This window comes from Mytilus edulis, chromosome 10, assembly GCF_963676685.1.
Source record: "Mytilus edulis chromosome 10, xbMytEdul2.2, whole genome shotgun sequence".
NCBI classification, from domain to species: Eukaryota; Metazoa; Mollusca; class Bivalvia; order Mytilida; family Mytilidae; genus Mytilus; species Mytilus edulis.
Genome location: NC_092353.1, coordinates 1916035 through 1927756, shown reverse-complemented (window position 1 = coordinate 1927756; position 11722 = coordinate 1916035).

Sequence of the window (11722 nt, the reverse complement as noted above, 5' to 3'; positions counted from 1 at the left end):
CGATTATAAGGGGGTGTACCTTTTGAGAACGTTTATAAATTTGACATGCAATTTCGACTTAGAAAAGCTCGTGATCATATGCGTGCATGGGACGTCATTGATGGGCAGCTATGACTTTAGTTTATTGCAGTAGGCATAAATCATGTTCCACAGACATCTTCTTATACTTCTCACACAGTCATTAGTCCTTGCTACGATTATAATTTTAAGGCCGTTTGTACTCGTATGAATTGTGTATACAGCCATGAATTCATGTATAAGATGTAGCCAGTTCCATCCTTCAATGTACTGTACAAATTATTCATATAACAAGAATAATAATCGAAGTTCTGTAACTTCGGACTATTCTGCTCCTAAGTATCAAAACTACCCTAGGGCACCTGATGCAAACAATTTTGAACCAAGGTATCAGTCCAGTGCTAGAGCTACAACGCAGTCAAACAGGTTTTTGAATACACATGGAAATTTTAACCCAAATACTCGTTTTTCGATAAATAAAGATTTCCCTGTCAGCAGGCAAATGTTCCACGGATGCAATTTAATCATTTCAAATTTTATAATTTTGTTTACAGCTTGCAATCACAGTATGATATTTGGTATTTTTGGTTGTACCCCTGTTAATACTACGGTTTAAGGGAATATGTTGACTGACTACCCCGTTAAAATATTTGCAAATTTATTATATAATCGTTTTAAATATGGTTTTCGAGCACATCATACAAGCAAAACATTAAAGTCTGTTTTACAAGATCCAAATTTAGCTTGAAAAAATCATGATTGAATTGTAAAATGGTAGAATTGCGGGGCCTTTTTATTTCTAATCTACGTGTTTGGAAAATAATTTTAGAAATTATAATGGCATTTCTTATATTTTGGGTGACAAGTGGTTGTCGAGTTCTGTTTTAAATCTCTTTATCGGTAGTGCAAGAGTTATTCCAGTACTTGGCTTACGTATCAAATGGACTAAATTAATTTCAAAACTTTAAACATAAACTAAACCTGCATGACGTATGGCCATGCCCCGTTTCACATTTAGTTAATATTAGCTGACATGTTTAAGGATGAATATTCTTATTCCACTGGAAATGCGTACCTTTCAGGCATTAGGTTTAATCATAAGATCAATGGTTTATTGGACAACACTCATTCTTTTATTGTTCAAAAGATGCTCAGTGACATAAGCGACACGTCTGTCGTAAGCCTATTACTATTGGTATATTAACTAGACTTTTAGATGCGCTGAATTTAGTTTGTTGTGCAGTATATGAAACATGTTTATTCAAAGCTTCATTTTCAGCTAGAATTTTGGGTTTCTTAGTTTTGGAGAAATTGCAAATTCAAGTTTTAATGAAAATCTTATTGTAAAACGATCCAAGATATAATTTGATGCTTATTCAGGGTCACTTATTATAAAAGTTCCTTCTTAGAAAACAGATCAGCTGGGTAATTCAGTAACGACAATTCTGGAAAAGAATAAACTAGTTCAATTTGTCCTGTCCGGTTGATGTCGGACTACATTGCCATGAGACACATAGATGATGGACATTTTCATACACCTTAAAAAAGGTTATGTAAGAACAAACCTTGTATAGTTGAAACACTTAATTTCAGGGTACCTGAAAGATATTTGGGTATTTCAGTGATCTGGAAGGATTTTTTCTCTATGGGCCCAGGGCCCCTCAAAATTAAATTCAAGGGGCCATTTCAAAAAATAATGGGCCATGTTGTCAAATGAATGGGCCATTTGAATTGACTACAGTGAAAAAAGTAAAAAGTGTATATCTCGGCAAAGAGATGGTGGTACTTCCCTTTATGATTTTAAATAATATTATAGATATTGTGCCTGTGATTTTGTTATTTCAATTCAACAAAGAATGTAAAATAATTTCTTCCAAACCAGATAATATTTAAGATATCCTTTATTTACAATGTTTCTACAACTGCTACTGTTGTCTTGTTCATGTGCATGGTTTTTTTACATTAAATTTGGGTCTTCGTCGATACCATACTTATTCCCGACGTTCCGTATTAGAGGACGTATTAGGCATTTCCTCTGCACTTCTTGTATTATTATTATTTCATCACGATGACAACAATAACAGTAGAGAGTATCATTAATTGATAAAACAAAACAACAATTCGCTGAAGGCATGTTTACAAAATGTTAAAACAAGCCAAAGACCAAAAAATGACAAGGACAGTTAGTCGCCTTTTATGGAGACAAAAACTATATTCATAAAAAGGCTTTGGGGTTTTTCAACGAAAAAGTAGCAAGCTGAACTAAGTTAAAAGATAATAATTAGAGACAAATCTCGTCTGTACAAGCCAAATTTTACAAATTTAAGGTTGTAAAAAATCATATCATGAATGATGGTTAATTACGTTTTTTGGGTAATCAGTTACACCCATGGTTCTATTATTTCCATAGGAAAACACCCGAGACGTCCCAAAAATATATAGGTGCTCCTATCATTGGAGGAACATTACACAGTTGTGTACACACACATGGCGGCACGGAACACGATCGGAAATCCATTTGACGATATCTAAACGTATCGAAACGAAGTGAAAAATATCGTGCGCCACGTGGGCGCTTACATAAGTCACTCTATGCGCCATTTCTGGTCGATATGCGCTATAGGCGCAGGGCGCTCGACTTTCCCGATCACTGGTATTTGACTCTTTAATTGTCATAGGGTCATAGGAGCTGTCATATTAAGCTTATAGGTGCATCGTTCGGATTAGAGATAGTTGGGTGTATTCCTAAATCAGATTCAAGGAGCTCTGAAAATGTTATTTTCTTTAAATTTCCTCATTGTTTGGTTTTCCCTTACAATGAATAAAATAGCTTAGATGTTGACAGTATTGCATTTTAGCTGAAGTTTATGTTGATGTTGCCACATGAATATCAATTTAATGAAGTTCAAAGTATTGAATTTAAGTTGATGTTGAATTTTTTGATGTTTGTGTTGAAGTTGATAATAAGTTGATAATAATGTTGAAGTTGATAATAATGTTGAAGTTGATAATAAGTTGATAATAATGTTGAAGTTGATAATAAGTTGATAATAATGTTGAAGTTGATAATATTGTTGTAGTTGATAATATTGAAGTTGATAATAATATTGAAGTTGATAATATTGAAGTTGATAATAATGTTGACGTTGGTAATATTTAAGTTGATAATAATGTTGATAATATTGTTGATGTTGAAATTGATTATGATGTTGAAGTTGATAATGATGTTGAAGTTGATTGATGTTGATTCTTGCTGTTAAATTTGTCATGCGGTAAATTTTATGGCGGATTACAAGTTGTGCAACTAGTTACTCAACTTGTAATTTTGGCGGAATTTACTTTAAGCTGCTATGGACTACCCAGTGACTTCTGTTTAACTTTGTTACTGCTGGATCGCCCTTCAGTAATTCAATCGTCATCAAGTTTTGATTGACAAGTTGATTGTGTTTCTTTCTTGCAATAAATGCCATGACAAATTTACAGCCAAATAAAACATAATTTGTTTAGTGATTTTGATTTATAGTTTATTTGTTGGATTCATTAATTACATCATGAGGTCAAACAATGAGAATACAGATTTAAACAATACTAGTACACTTACATTTTATATAGGCCCCCCTTTCAATCTATGTGTGTATATATATATATATATATATATATACAATAATAAGATAATATTACTTATTTTGGCATTTCTTTGTGCTGAGTGTTCTTGAGGTATATTACTGTATTCCTGGAACGAAGTGATATATTTTCATATTGTCAAATAAGCGGTAGGATTGACTAGCTTCATTGTATTAAACCAGGTTCAACTCACCATTATTTTCTGGAAATGTCTTGTATCAAGTCAGGAATATGGCTGTTGTTATCAGATAGTCCATTTACATGGTTACATTTATTGGTTGGTTACTATAAATTCGGACAAATTTGGAAGGCCGTTTGGCAATGTGGGGAATTACATAAACTCTATCCCACTGCTCTGTTGGTATTACCATTTCCATAAAAGGATTAACGTCACTAGCTGTTATAAAGTTTGCCACATGACCACTCACCACAGCTATAGGATCAGTGCTAGTTATAAGAGTTCCAGAAAGGTCGTACACGCTTGACATTTGGTAGATTTCAAAGGACGTAAGTAATAGTAAAAGTTCAATGATAAGTTAATATTGATATTAAAAGGCTTCCGAACAAAAAGGGGTGTACAGATCCCCGAGCCCGAAGGGCGAGGGGATTTGAACAGCCCTTTTTGTTAGGAGGTCTTTTAATGTCAATATTAACTTAATCATTGAACTTTTACTGACTTACAAACCGTCAAAAATATATGAAAAGTACATAAAATGCACTTGCAGAAACCTAATTTCCCTGAACTGGACGAGTCTAAATATGTTTAACTTAAATGATAGTTAAACAGTACTCAGACTGGTATATACAATTAACAGTTACCAAATTGAAATGAAAACGGACCAATTTAATGGTATTACATCATATAATTATTTATTAATGATAAAAAAAAATAGCATCTAAATAACACCAAATGATAGTTTTACAAAATTAGGGGGTACATTTATATTTTTTAGCCAACTTTTCAAAATAACGATTTCTTATTTAATAAATCAGCAATCAAAACCCCCGTACAGACCTCATTTATAACTGACCAATGAATATTGTGCCCAACAACTTCATGCTATATATACTTGATGTTTTTGATCTGTCAGTAATCATGAAATAGAACCGTAAAGATCACACCTTAGAAAACAGTAAGTAAACTCTTCCAACAATTAGCTTTTTAAACAGCTTGTTTAAGAACTTTTAGTCGGACAGTCCTAGATGCATAAGGTCCTTCACAATATTCATCCGGCAAATGTTCCTTTTGTTTCTGATTTGGTAATTTTCCTACATTAAGATACATGCGAATGCAAAATAATTAGTGTTGTCTATTCAGTCCAATCAATTAATAGATCTTGCTTTATTTGTGTTTTTTTTTTTAAATAAGAACTATGCATGCAAACTTCAATGAATAAAACCGTATTGAACTAGGTTTCACTGTCCCGATCAAAACGTGTTGGGTGAGATATATTCGCAAGTTTAAAATATTATATGAAAACAAACACTTTAATTTAGTCGTCCGTTATTCCCTTTTCGTGTCTAAATGAAGCAAAAACACCTGAAAACAACTTTTATATTTCTTAGTTTTATCCTTGCCTGACAAAAAAAAATCATATGTTATAAATCGTATTTAAACATTATATAAGAACAATAGTAAAAAATATCTAAAACTTTTGAATAAGCAGTCATTTATGTGATAAACTGAAGAGACCCCCCCCCCCCAAAAAAAAAGAAAAGAAAAGAAAACAACATAAAAATTTAAATGAAAATTGTAAATTATAGCCTTTTACAAGATCTTGTCTTTGTGTGCCAAGTACTAGTACTGTAACAGAGATATTAATCAAATTGATTGATTGTTGTTTGCTTTAAGTCCAGTAGCAAATATTTCATGCCTGTTAATGACTATAACACATACATTTTAAATACAATAGGTAGGTCGTACAATAGGTGCAAGAGTTTTTAATTTGATTCATAAAATCTACCCTGAAGTCGATCATCCATGTTTACGTGTAGTTTACAATATCATTTCACGCATCCAATTTAGGTTAGATACTTTTAGCTCGCTTTAGTAACTGTGAGAATTCTGTGAAACTGTATTGTGTATTGTACTTTAGTTTTTGGTATGATATTCTGTTCTACCGATCACTACTGCTCTCCTGGTTGGTCTCGTGTGGGGCGTTCGCCTCGAGAGCGGGAGGTCATTAAATTTGTTCGAATCCCGAACGGGTCAAACAAAGACGTTAATTAAATTGGTATTCTATTTGGTATGTCTGTTTGTTTTGTTCAAGCATCGGTGACAATATAATGGAATGTGATACGACTGTCATGCAAGTGAGAGGTTTAGGTAGCTATAAAACCAGGTTCAATCCACCATTTTCTACAGTTAAAAATGCCTGTACCAAGTCAGGAATATGACAGTTCCTGTCCATTGGTTTTTGATGCGTTTTGTTATTTGATTTTGCCATGTGATTATGGACTTTCCGAATTGATTTTCCTCTGAGTTCAGTATTTTTGTGATTTTATTTTTTTCAACGCTTTACACGTGGCATCATAAAGTAAGAGCACAGACTGGCCGGCTCAGCGTTGCAAATGTGTCCTGGTCGGATGACTTTTCTTCCTGCGAACTAATATCTTGTGAACTTACACGATAAAAAAAGAGACTCAGCTTGTCAGTCTAGTAAAAAACGGGGTTAATGCTCTTATTATATTTCACGTAATCGTCCTGAATATTAATTTTATTCGCCGCTGGTCGTCATCCATTATCATTATTTATTTTACCGTTTTATTATACAGTGAAGTATTGGGATTATTATCTTTCACGGTAAATAATTATAGTAAATCAAATGTGGCTTTTCGGATATATAATATTTGACGGAAAATATTGAATTAACTCCGTATAACTATTATTTAGACAGTAAGTCATGGGTCGGTTTTGAGCTCATTATTCTGTACACGGAATGTTCTATAAAAAAAAGACCAAATGTTGACTCTAAATATTTTTATTTATCTGTGTCTTTGGGTTGCTGTCGCATTAATGTATACCTTTAACTCCTTTTATTCAAAACCAATATTTGCTTGGGTAAAGAAATATTTACATCTCTTGACCTCTCCGGCCGTTCCACAGTATACCCTTGCTAAATGGGTGCGTTCGTTTGGCTTATTGGTTATATAAATACGCAGCTTTGTCCGATCAAAATATAATGGGAATGTATATCAGATGCCTGGTGCAGTGAGAATTCCAAGCTATCTGAACCTTAAAAAAACATTAAGGAAAAGATGATCTACACACGAGTTGAATGATTGAAATGTGTAAACAACAAGAAAAGTCAGCTTAATCTTTTTAAATAATTATAAGTCGCATTCTGATTTTAACAACATTTTTGTTACTTTTGCTAGAACAATAGTAGATGAAAAAAATATATAACAAAACCGATTAGCAAGACAATATTAAAAAAAATGAAACGCTCAAAATAAGTTGAATCTTTTTTATAAATTGTTGTCAACTTTTTTTTATCATTTTTTCCCCTTTTATGACAACTATTATACCAGTCCGAGATATAAATAAACTTCAAACAGCAAATGTTGTCACCTAGACGAGGGAGCCGTCATTGTATGCTTCAATATATGAGTTATTGCCACTCAATGAAGATTGTTTTTCTGATGTAGTCCCTCCCCTGTTAGTTTTGCTGGAAATTATACAATGTAACCCCTGATGTGTACTACGACAACGTTTTTTTAATATAGAAAAAAAGATTAAATGCAAAGAGAAAAATGATGGAAGAAATGCTAAGATTTACGCATAAAAATTCAAATGTAAATAAAAATAAAATATAAAAAAAATTGGAAAACTGTTTGAGACTATAATCAACTGAGGACAAATTATTATAAATCACTAAATGAAGCTGATTAATTTATTGCTCCTTTGTGTCCAGTGGCAAATATGTCATGCATATTCACGACTAGATTCAAAGTGGATCAATTTGAAGCAAATGGAGTGGCACTTTTTACAATAAGGCAGAGCGTTCGCTAGAGGTAAAACGTATGCCGTAATATAATAGATTTGAACAATAATGATCGAACTCGTAAGTTATAAAGCCCCCCCCCCCCCCTTCCTTTTTTTTCTCCACGATAGACGAATGTCATATACAAAACGTCATGAATTTACAAACAATAACGGCCACTATAAGTAAATGAGATATGGACCTTTTTTATAAATTAATTCCTATCGCAGCCAACATCTCCCGGTTCGGGACAGGTTATTTATTTCCACAAAATACCGCCTGATTATTGATCGAAGATATTTAAGCAACCAAAAGCACTTTGAATCAAACAAATTCTTGAAATGGTAAATTAAGGTATTTTGCTGGGTGTTTTTCCCAATCCTATTTCGGGCCCCCTGATTTTAAGAGGGCGTATCATCTAATTAGTCATGCCCGATTAACGTTTATTGAATTGAACTTCAACTTAAAGACCTAGATCGGGTAAATAAGTTCGAGGTACAATAAGTAGACAATAGAAATCCTTTGTGAAATAAGATCGTCCCAGGTATCTTAGAAAATAAATTTGCGTTGAATAACAATGAAAAATGCACGAGCAGGTTTGTAAGACAAAGTTAATGTATGTAGATGTTGTCCCATATTGTTTCTTGTATATGTTAATCATAGTGTTTGATTTGGTTGCTGCAATCACGATGAGTGAACCATAGCCAGCTGTACTTTGTTGATAGAAAATTAGTTGGTATAGCCATAAAACCTTCACTGTATTTTTCACCAGCCTTACTGCAAGTTGTCATTGCATATAAACTTACTTTAGAACTAGATGTTAATTCAACACCATGAAGAAGTTGGCCATCTGATGCCGGTTACAAGTCGGTTGTAAATAAATTTGGTGAAAATTGTGTTGAAGTATTAAAATGAGAGTTAAAATACTCCATTTTGACTTTTTCCTACAAGTGCTTGTGGCAATTGACAATCCGGGTATGTTGTCTGTGGAAAGACAAGTATAAAAGATGTACCTCGAATATCTGAAAGATAAATAAAATGATATATAAAATAGATAGTTTAAAAATCCATCATTTTTGTTGAGGGAAACACACTCACCATGTAAGACGACACATTCGAGATGTTGAAAGATATAAGAAGATGTTGGATGAGTGCCAATGAAACAAATTTCCATCCAAGTCATAATATGTAAAAGTAAATTATTAAAGATCAAAGTACGGAGAATATTTTATACGGAGCGACGGTTTCGGAGCAAATTTTTTGTTATTCATCAATAAAAAATGTATTGCACAGTAAGAGTCGATTGATCATCTATTTCCAGCAAGCAGACGAACACAGAGCTCCGCTTTTCTCATACACCCCTGCTCAACTTTCCGTGTTGCTATTTTTAAAACTTCAAATGTTGATTTCTTGATAAACACTACATTTCCTCGACCTATTTCCTTGCTTATATTATGCGAGAGTCCGTTCATATCATATTAATAGACCTATATTATACATGTAATACTTCCAAGTCAACTTTTCTTTGTTTTGAAGTTCATAAAATGTATGAGTTCAACAGATATTGTGTCGCGGTGTTGACAGATTATGCATCGCACGGGTGTCAAGCATTCATTCGAATAAGGAGAAGTTTGTTTTTAAGTAAGTCTTATTTCAAGTTAAAGAAATTACTGTTAAAATAAATAAGGCAGCTTCGGGTGCAATACCAAAAAGACAATAGTCAATTTCGAAAACTATCTAGTTGCACTAATTTTCATATTCGGAACTGTAAACAGAGGCAACAGATAGGAAAGGGACATTTAAACCCATTAATCTATAATTGTTATAAATGCCTAACACTCTGTTATATTAAAAATATCCACCCCTTAAAACATCTAACATTTATATGAATAATAATTTATCGTTGTTCTTCTATTCAAAACCGCCACTCTGTGTAAAACCTAGCCTGCATCCCGCATGTAATTCTCACTATCTCAAGTAGTTAAAATACAAAGGGTGTACATTAACATAAAATACTACATACCAAATGTATAGTTAAAAGAGCTAACCTGTCGTAGGCAAACTATTTTAAATAAAGAGTTATGTATCTATAAAATGAATTACCATTCTCTTACAAACTTATAATATGTGGAGCCTTAAATGAGATAAATGATTGCATGACATATATTCTTCACATTTAAGAAATATCAACTCATAGTAAAGATTGTGTATCATTTTTTAAATTTTTTTCATTTTATACTACAGTTTTTATTTTGTATGTCTTTCTACTTTTATATTACTTTCGGCGTATGACTTCTGACGTGACTCGGTATTTGTGTATTGGATTCTGAATTGGGTCCATAGCTATAAAGGTTAGTTATGACCTCAACTAAAACTCTTCACAGTTTGTTGCTTATACCACAATCTGAACAATTGTTTCACAAATTGACCAGACTATTCCGGATACATCCTGTTTTGTAAATAGCATTCTACATTTAAAAAAGGCTTTCTTTGACATGGCAAGTATTTTCGTCTTGCAATTACAGTATTTATTCATTCATTAATCCATTCGAGAACCAGATTAGTATGCCAATGGAGGAAAAAACTTAAATATGATTGGCATATATAAATAAATAGAGAAATCGATAGATACAAATGAATAAAATTAAATACACTTACCATTATCCAATGTCCAATGCCATTATAAAGTTTAAGATGGAATAAAGAAGGTCTTTAGAAGGAAACAAACTTAATAACAAGTTGAAAGGTATATATTATAAAACTATATAAAACAAGGGGAATGAAATTAATAATTAGAAAACAAAACATTTTGCATACTTACATGTACAACCTCTGCTTCGTACTAAACTGACACGCTGACACATTATAAATGTGTTGTACAGAATATGACACTGTCCGTAAACATAACTTTGATCTGCCGACCAGTCTTTGCTCTTTTTTCTTACTGTTGCATGCTTTGGTAGCAGAACACAATTAGGAAAGACATTTATAAAGGCTTTATGTTTGTAGTATGTATGTTCATGTGTTTACAAACAGCATCTTCTATTTTTTTAATTTCCGATTGTTTAATATACTCTCTATTCAGATTAACCATTGTAACAATCTGCATTCAATTTGATACAAAATATTGCAAATATATTTGGGACGAAAATGTCACAAAAGTGCAAACATTTGGTCTAAATTACAATTTAAATCCTTTAGAGTGATACCTTTTTTCAGAAATTATTGACATTTATCTTCCAAGAGGTAAAAAAAAAGATCATATGTATTTTGCTACTTTTACGAATAAGTATAAAGTAAAAATGTCCAAGTCGATGTATTTATAATTGCAGGGGATAAAACGTGTATTTTATTTTTTTTTTTGTTATTAACCAAATACAACTTACTTTAATGCCTTATTTAACTCATTAATTATTCTTTCTTACTGGCTCATAAATGAAAAATATTCATCTATAAAATTAATAGAGCTCATGAATACAGTTATACTTTACAAGGTTCAGTAATTACTAAATTCTACCAATTGAATAAGTGTATGGAAATGCAATGAAATTATTTAAAGCGAGAAACAATGTGACTTATTCCAGGAAAGAAAAACAAAAATAGAATTAAAGAGCTGTGTTGTTTTTTAATATACTTTAAAGGTAATACGTTTCCTGCAGCTTTATTGTATTTCAAGCCATCGAATAAAGAGGAAAGACAACAATATTACTAAGCTTATATTAATTAACACATATACAATATAATTGACATTTATTTTCTCTAGTATGATCAAATTAATCAAACATATCCTGAACAATACAGTAAAAAGAGAAGAAAGTGAAGGGGTTATTAATCCTATAGAGTAAACGGCAGATAAACGTAACCCTAAAAAGACAAAACAGCATCACGGCTGGTAATCTACACACGCAGAACATTTGGTTCTGCAATGAAAACCGTGAGAGTATTTTCCGGTTGTGCTTGAGTGGAGTAATTTTCACCGCTTCAAAAGGTATGTACATTTCTAAATCTCAATTTTCTTATTCAACTGATCAAAATATTGAAAATCAGAGAATGCTATGCTGTGGTGAATACTTTAACGAAGAGATACATGTATCATT